At 39.4% G+C, this 7,136-nt stretch overlaps 1 long non-coding RNA gene across 2 annotated transcripts; it reads left to right on the top strand.

Annotated features, from left to right (window-relative positions):
* Nucleotides 1-1,701: 1,701 nt before the first annotated feature.
* LOC109971042 (uncharacterized) lies at nucleotides 1,702-5,711 on the top strand. Of its 2 annotated transcripts, none has more exons than XR_002276483.1 (3): nucleotides 1,702-1,790; nucleotides 3,733-3,816; nucleotides 3,897-5,711. It is a non-coding gene; the product is annotated as an uncharacterized LOC109971042 (long non-coding RNA). The 2 variants fall into 2 exon arrangements; XR_002276482.1 differs by having other exon boundaries at nucleotides 1,732-1,815.
* The last annotated feature ends 1,425 nt before the right edge of the window (nucleotides 5,712-7,136 follow it).

Genomic DNA, 7,136 nt, shown 5'->3' with positions numbered 1-7,136 from the left:
CTCCTCTCCCCACATTGACATACCAGGTCCATCACTGAGTGATATTCCGGGACCTCATAATTTACAAATTAAGCACTGTACATAGGCCTATGGAACAATATACCAATTAAATTATTCAATCTAGTGACTAAAAACACAAATTTTTAGTTTTTTTTTTAAATCAACATAAAATGTGCTCCTGGGTGATCTGTTGCCAATTATTCACCATGCTTTACTACTAGAGATATTGATTAATATGTTAAAGCATTAGTACATTCACAATTTTATAGTCATCATCCATAAATTGCATCAGACACACAGACACCGTTGTTCAGTCGGCTCCCTGAAATCGCTCCTCTGCCTCATCCCTGAACTAGTAACTCAAATTGTCCTGTGAATATCTTAAAGCAGGCAATGGTAGGGCTTTAATTCCTGAAGCAAGCAGTGAAACTGTCCTTGTTCTTGGCTTTTTGTCAGAATAAGATGTACCCAAAATGTGTTTTTACTCATTTTATGTCGCAGAATTACCATTAGGTCATAATTCCCAGGGCATCAAAAACTGACATTCTGTCAAGTACCTTTTGCATCTGATACTGATGTAGAGGGTGTCTGTGGCCTTTCTATAAGGTGTTTGGGGTTTTCATTACAGAACACCATAAGCCCACTTGTATTAGTACACAAAAATGGCATGGAGTCATAATGTGAGGCACAGATGGTGATAGCAACTGTAGGTCTTAAGTTCCACACACTCTAAATACTCTACCTAAAATTGGGATAATTTAGCAGGAAGCGGCTGAGATGGAATGGGCAGTGAACCAAAATACAAGTTATTAAAATGTTCTGAAATATAATGAGTGATGTCAGAGATGATTCTCCCCTAGTTTGCTACAGTCTTTGATTTAAATTTTTTTTTTATCTCCACCTTGTCCTGTCATCTGTTTTGCAGATGCTTGAAATATTGAAATATCCCAAAGGTGCTTGAGATATGCATGAAAGCATCCCTACAGCAGTGGCTCATCAGCTGCAGTAGTACCATGATCATTTTCTTCCTTCATTTCTTCCCACTGCTCTCTGTGGGCTCATGAGGGATGCATGTAATAACAGAGATATGTGTTTCTTTACAAGCCACTAAACCTGCTGCAATATGTAACCTCCCAGAGATGTCTGACCACTGTAATGAGTCCTAATAGCATGCCACGAGCACTAATGTGGTTCCCAACTTGTACAAGAGGGGCAGTAATGGTAATAGTACTGCAGTGTGTGTATCGGCAAACCTTGTGTAACCCACGGGGATGTAAGGTAGCGTAGGTGGGTGGTTTTATTTTACAGTTCGTCTGGTTTAGGCTTTAAATCAGAATATAAATGGAATCCAGCTCGTGTAGTCGTCACCAAAACGGGGTGCTTGTAGCTTAGGAAAATTAAGCAAGGGGGATGATGGGTAAGGAGAGAGCGGGCTGGAGGAAAAGAGAGACTGACGAACCGGAGAGACCACAGCGGGTGGATTAAACGAACACGGGAGTAACAGTGAAGGTTGGAGTTATTAATTCAGTAACTCGAACTAAGTGTAAGAGAAGACATCTGTTCTGCGGTTTGGAGAGGAGATATTTCAGCCGTGAGATACAGCGGCGCCTGAGGCTGGGGACAGGAAGGCCACGTCGTTCGAGGATTGGGACGCACAAGGTGGAGTGTTTCCTAAAGTGCATTACCACGGATCCAAGGTACTGTGGATATTGTTTTTCGGATTTCAAGACAGTGAAGAAGACTGTGGGGTCGGTGTTCCAGGACTAGCGCACTTACAGGCCTGCTATGAGGTGGGAGTGTGAACTTTGAGTTATGGTATGTGTGGGCCCACGGTAACTTCTAGTACAGAGAGTTGTATTCCTAATCTGTTCATCTGTATATTTATGTGAAGTAACTTTTAGTACAGAGAGTTGTGTTCCTAATCTGTTCATTGTATGTTATGTGAAGAAGGTGTTGGTTATATGTACTCAATTGAGGTGAAGTGTGGATTTGTATATTTCATGGGTTTTGATACAGACAGTAGAGGGTAACCACTGTGATTGGGGATATAGTCAAACTTCTATATATCCTGCATTTCCTTTCTTTTATTTTTTCTTTAATCTTTTAAATTAAATGTTTCATGTTGGCAGGTTATACCTAGTGTCTGAGTTTACTCTAGCATAGTTAACGAGTGGAGACTAGGGAAACATCACACCTGTTACTCCGCAGTACAGTAAGGAGTATATAAACCGTTGGGTCAGTGACACCAGAGGGGCCTTATTACACAAGCTCATAGGCACTTTTGTTGAACCTGGTACAGTCCCTTACATTCCAAATGATAAAGAGGGTAAGGGGCGCTACACTTGTATGTGGTCAATTCAAGATTTCCCTTGCATTTATCACCTATGTAGATTTTCCCCATATGTCTGTCTTTGTCTTGTTACTCCCGCATGTCCAGTAGAGCTTGGGCGGCCACAGTAGAGAGAGCTGTTAGTGGCCCACATGGTGTAAACACTGATGGAGTGGAGCAAGAATAAAAATAATTCTAATGCACCAGCCACAGTGCTTAATGCAAAACAAACCAAAACAGCAAATGAATAACTACAAGGCTATACATATACTCAAAAGCTATCCTACACAGAATTGGGATACATGTATGCATTGTTGATGAAATATTTATATTTAATATTGTGTGTTTCAGATGAACAAAAATATAAGGTTGCTGTAAATGACCATTAACCTTAATTATAACAACTACTTGCCTAACCCAAGTCATCTCTAAAATGTAACTGGACTTGCTTTTTGTCTCCATAAGGACATTGAGTCGCCACAATGTGAGTGTGTAAAGATTTACATTTCCACAGCACCATGCACCATAACCACATACATTCTTACTTTTGTTACTCACATTTATTTTTGGGATATAATCATTACTTGCCTAACCCTAACCTTAAATCAAAGCTGAATGTTGCTCTAACCTTACACCTCTTTGTTTTTGTAAAATGTGATTGTTTATTGAGGCTGGTCCCCATGAAGATAGTGTGCACCTGGTTTTTGAACCCCACAAGTACAGAATAGCAAGACCACGCACACACACCAATACCTGCCAAAGATGAACAGTGTCAATCTTTTCACTGCAGCTTGTCCCTACTAGCTGACACCACTGATTTGCAACATGTGTCTTCATACTGTGTACATGCTGTCAGAGTAGGTGAAGGTGCTTTCTTCAGTTGCTCCTGTGTTTTTCAGGTTGCAGTGTGCTGATTGTGCTCAGTTGCCATAAAAATAAGACCCAAGGTATAAAAAACTGGAATTACCCTTCAAATCATTCAGCTGGAAAATGGCATAATAAGAAATAGCATATTAAAGAAATAAAGCTGCCCATAAAACTTTCCTAATCTAAATTTAAATTCTACAGTAACACAATCAAAATCCATAAATGACTAGAGCCTAACAGGAGAAAACATTTGCCACTGTATGAATAATTTTTGACATTAAATACAGAAGAAGCTGTTGCTTAGAATGATGATTTTAATTCAGGCTAAAAGGATTAGAAGTCCTCGCCGTCCACAGTCATACACACTACCTTAAACAAGAGCTCAAACATTTAAAACATGTTTCTTAGTATTATGATAAAGCAATTTTTTATTCATTGGATTTCATTGGCTGTACAGATTTACAAGCTCATGAAATCCAGTCAGTGATGGAATAATGGCTTTAACTCAGTTCCTGTCTCACCCTCTCTTTCCCCAGTGCTTCATCTCTAGCTGAACAATGCAGTTCACCTCAACCAGTCCAGAGCAAACACAGTTCACAGACAACAGGAGCAGTGGGCAGGTACTTCTCATTTTGTGGGAGGATATGTGAGTGTATCGGTTGGGCTGCTCTTTCTCTTATTTGTATGACTATGTGCTTAGGAGTCATGCCCGCAGGCTTTGTCAGCATGGATTAATAGCTGAAATCAACACAGTGTCCTCAACCTACCACTGTAGATCAGCTGAAGGAAGGTGAAGTGGCAGAAGAAAGAGTCAAGACACCACTCTGAGTCCCGAAAGTCCTTTGAGAATGCACCAGGATATTTGATATTTGTCTGCTAACAGCATTCTGTTTTTCCAAAGTTGTGAATCAGTGAAGTCCTTTCTGCTTGTTTCTAGTCCTTTAGAGGTGATAGTAACTGAGGTCATTATAAACATAATCACTGGGAAACAGTCAGATATGACTTCTGTGGCAGATTTGTTCCTTTTAAATTCTGTAGCTGCTGTTGTGTGCAATTATATGTGATCATTACTTTTCTGCAAGAGCAGTTCTTTCACTCTTGAGTAAAGGCAACATACTGTTTCCATGTTAAATAGTCACTTAGAAATGACAAAAGTACAATGTAGATGACATATAACATTTAAATAAAGCACAGTCATTAGTGTTGCAGGTCATAAACCAGACTAATGGACAAAGTGAGATTTTGCCCTGATAAAGGTGCTATAGGAGAGGTTGATTTATTGTGTGGGAATTGTGACTGCCTGTGCTGTATTTTAGGGCAAGGGATCTACACAGCAGAAACTGACAACATCAGAACACATGCAAAGAGAGGTCAGTGGTCATCAAGCATAAGTCAGCGCACAACCAGAAGAAAATCAAGGAGGACATTCACATCTGACAGCACAGCCTGTTATCAAAAAGGTCATGCTGGGGTCTGGTGGTAAAACAAAGGTGTGAATTACAGGGGGGTTTAGGGACTTTGGCCATCCCAAAGAAGGTGAAAATAACAGTTTGGGGTAGCTGGGGCTGAGGTCAAAACAACAGATTCTTTGAAACTCCTTAGCTGTGAGCCTTCTTAAAGCTTCATAGTTTGTAGTGAGTGACAGCAGCAGACAGAGCAGGTGTTCAGTGCAGACTGTGTTGCATTCTGACTGACTTAACCTGGTGTCAATAAAGTCTATAACATGATTACTTTAAACATGGAAAATCATATGGCATCCACACTCCTGGGGATCCAAACTAACCTTCAAAGATGCTTACCATCAGTGAAAGTTGTTTCTGTTGTTAGAACATTAAATATGGGTATACATTTTGAAGTGGTCTCCTTTTTTACTTTAAGTGGTTTCTTAGTGGTGTCATACTTGATTCCAGTCAGTTCCACTTCTTTTAGGATGGGGTCAAAATCTAAGAAACAGGTATTTCAAATCATGGCAGGTCATAGCTACAGTATCTATATTGCTAGACACTACTAGAAGATGAGAACAATTCCTGAACCAGCCCCTTAATAATATGACTCCCACTGGCAGTGGCAGAACAACATAGTACTGGGCCTGGGTGCAGATTACCATAATTCAGTTCCCATAAAAGGGAAACCAGTTGCTTGGGCAAACACTAGAATACCAATCATCTTCCTACATCAAGCCTCATTATAATCAATTAGAAAATAGTACATACTCACACCAGTAAAAATTAACATCAATCATCAAAAAGGCTAGGGACACTTTGGCAGATGCAGCATAGATAAAATTAAGCAGTCAACAGCAAAACGTAACACGGCTATGGTATATTACACATGTAGATGTATAAGCAATATAATTAACACCAAAACAAGTGCAGTCCAACAACTACTATAGGCTGATTCAAAACAGAGTGTGTGTTTATTTTTGGACACTGCCTAATTCAGGTATGGGATTCCAAAATAGCAAAAAAAAATCATGTGGTGGGGTAGGGTGGGGGGTGTTATAGTCAAAATGTGGTGCTTGTCAGTATTAATGAATGACACTTTGTCCCCTTTGTTAATGTCTGTTGTGCTGATTCAAAACAGAGTGTGTGTTTATTTTTGGACACTGCCTAATTCAGGTATGGGATTCCAAAATAGCAAAAAAAAATCATGTGGTGGGGTAGGGTGGGGGGTGTTATAGTCAAAATGTGGTGCTTGTCAGTATTAATGAATGACACTTTGTCCCCTTTGTTAATGTCTGTTGTCTCATTTACTATGTTATGTCCTGTAAATGTTTTATTTTGTGTTGCAATAAAAAAAAAAATGAATGAAACTGAAAAATAATGACAAATTGTTGCCTTAAATACAACCAGCATTTCTCAGGTGCTTTATAATTGATATTGGTTAAATTAGTTTTATTTTATACCATGCATGTAGCATGATATTTCCATTCATTTCTCCAATTTTGTTGTTGAGGGGTTGGGGGTTGCCAGGGTTTTGGGGGTGTGCATAGGGCCCAGGGAGCAAAGCCCCCTGAAGCTCCCAGTCTTCATCAGTTTTAGTTGAATTTTTGGCCTTAGCTGCGAGCTGAAATTACCTTTTTATTTGGTCCACTTAATAATTTTACAACATATAACAAGGCAATTAAACTCTCCCACCTCAATAATGCTAAAAACACAGGCATACTGGCAAGCAGCCATTACAAATTCTAATATGTACTAACGTTTTCTTGCATGGTATGCATAGTGGACACATTTTATTTGATTTTTAAAACAGGGATGATATAATAAAATGTACAAAACATAATAAGGGCACAACCTGGACAGGTTGGTTACAGATTTTCTCTACTTATTTCAACTAGGCAGCATAATGTCCGATACTGTTACTGTGAAATTCGATATAATTAGTCTAACCATTTGACTATTGAGTCTGACCTTTGTTAAATATATGCAAAATAAGCAATACAGACTTATTTCATGGCCCAAAACTTTCTAAAAAGGAAGTGCGCTTCACATTGTTCATTGTGTATGCATGACCTAGCTTTCATTTCCTGCCTCAGTTTTGTTGAATAATGTATATATTTCACAGTCATTTTTGTTGAAAATGTAGCTAATATATATAAAAAATAATAATAAGGATGTCCTCCTTGAGTTAGTAGCATATGACCACTGTGGGGGAATGGACCAATCAAAAGTAAGTTTCCTAATGCATAAGGAGTCAATGTCAACCAATCAGAAACACAGATACAAAGCACCTTTTGGTCTGGTGTTCTTGCAAACATAGAATGACATAGAATTATTGTTCACCATCTTTCAGATGGTGCCATGTCTTCCGATGAGGAAGCAGAGGCTGAAGGCTCAGAGGTGGACTCGTCCATCACCCAAGCTGAAGTCACTGAGGTAGTCAAGAAGCTCCTCGGTGGCAAGGCACCGGGGGTGGATGAGATCCGCCCTGAGTACCT

The sequence above is a fragment of the Monopterus albus genome, unplaced genomic scaffold (genome assembly GCF_001952655.1).
Source record: "Monopterus albus unplaced genomic scaffold, M_albus_1.0 scaffold214.1, whole genome shotgun sequence".
Lineage (NCBI taxonomy): Eukaryota > Metazoa > Chordata > Actinopteri > Synbranchiformes > Synbranchidae > Monopterus > Monopterus albus.
The sequence above is the reverse complement of the archived record's forward strand: the minus strand, read 5'-3'. Positions and strand labels throughout refer to the sequence as shown.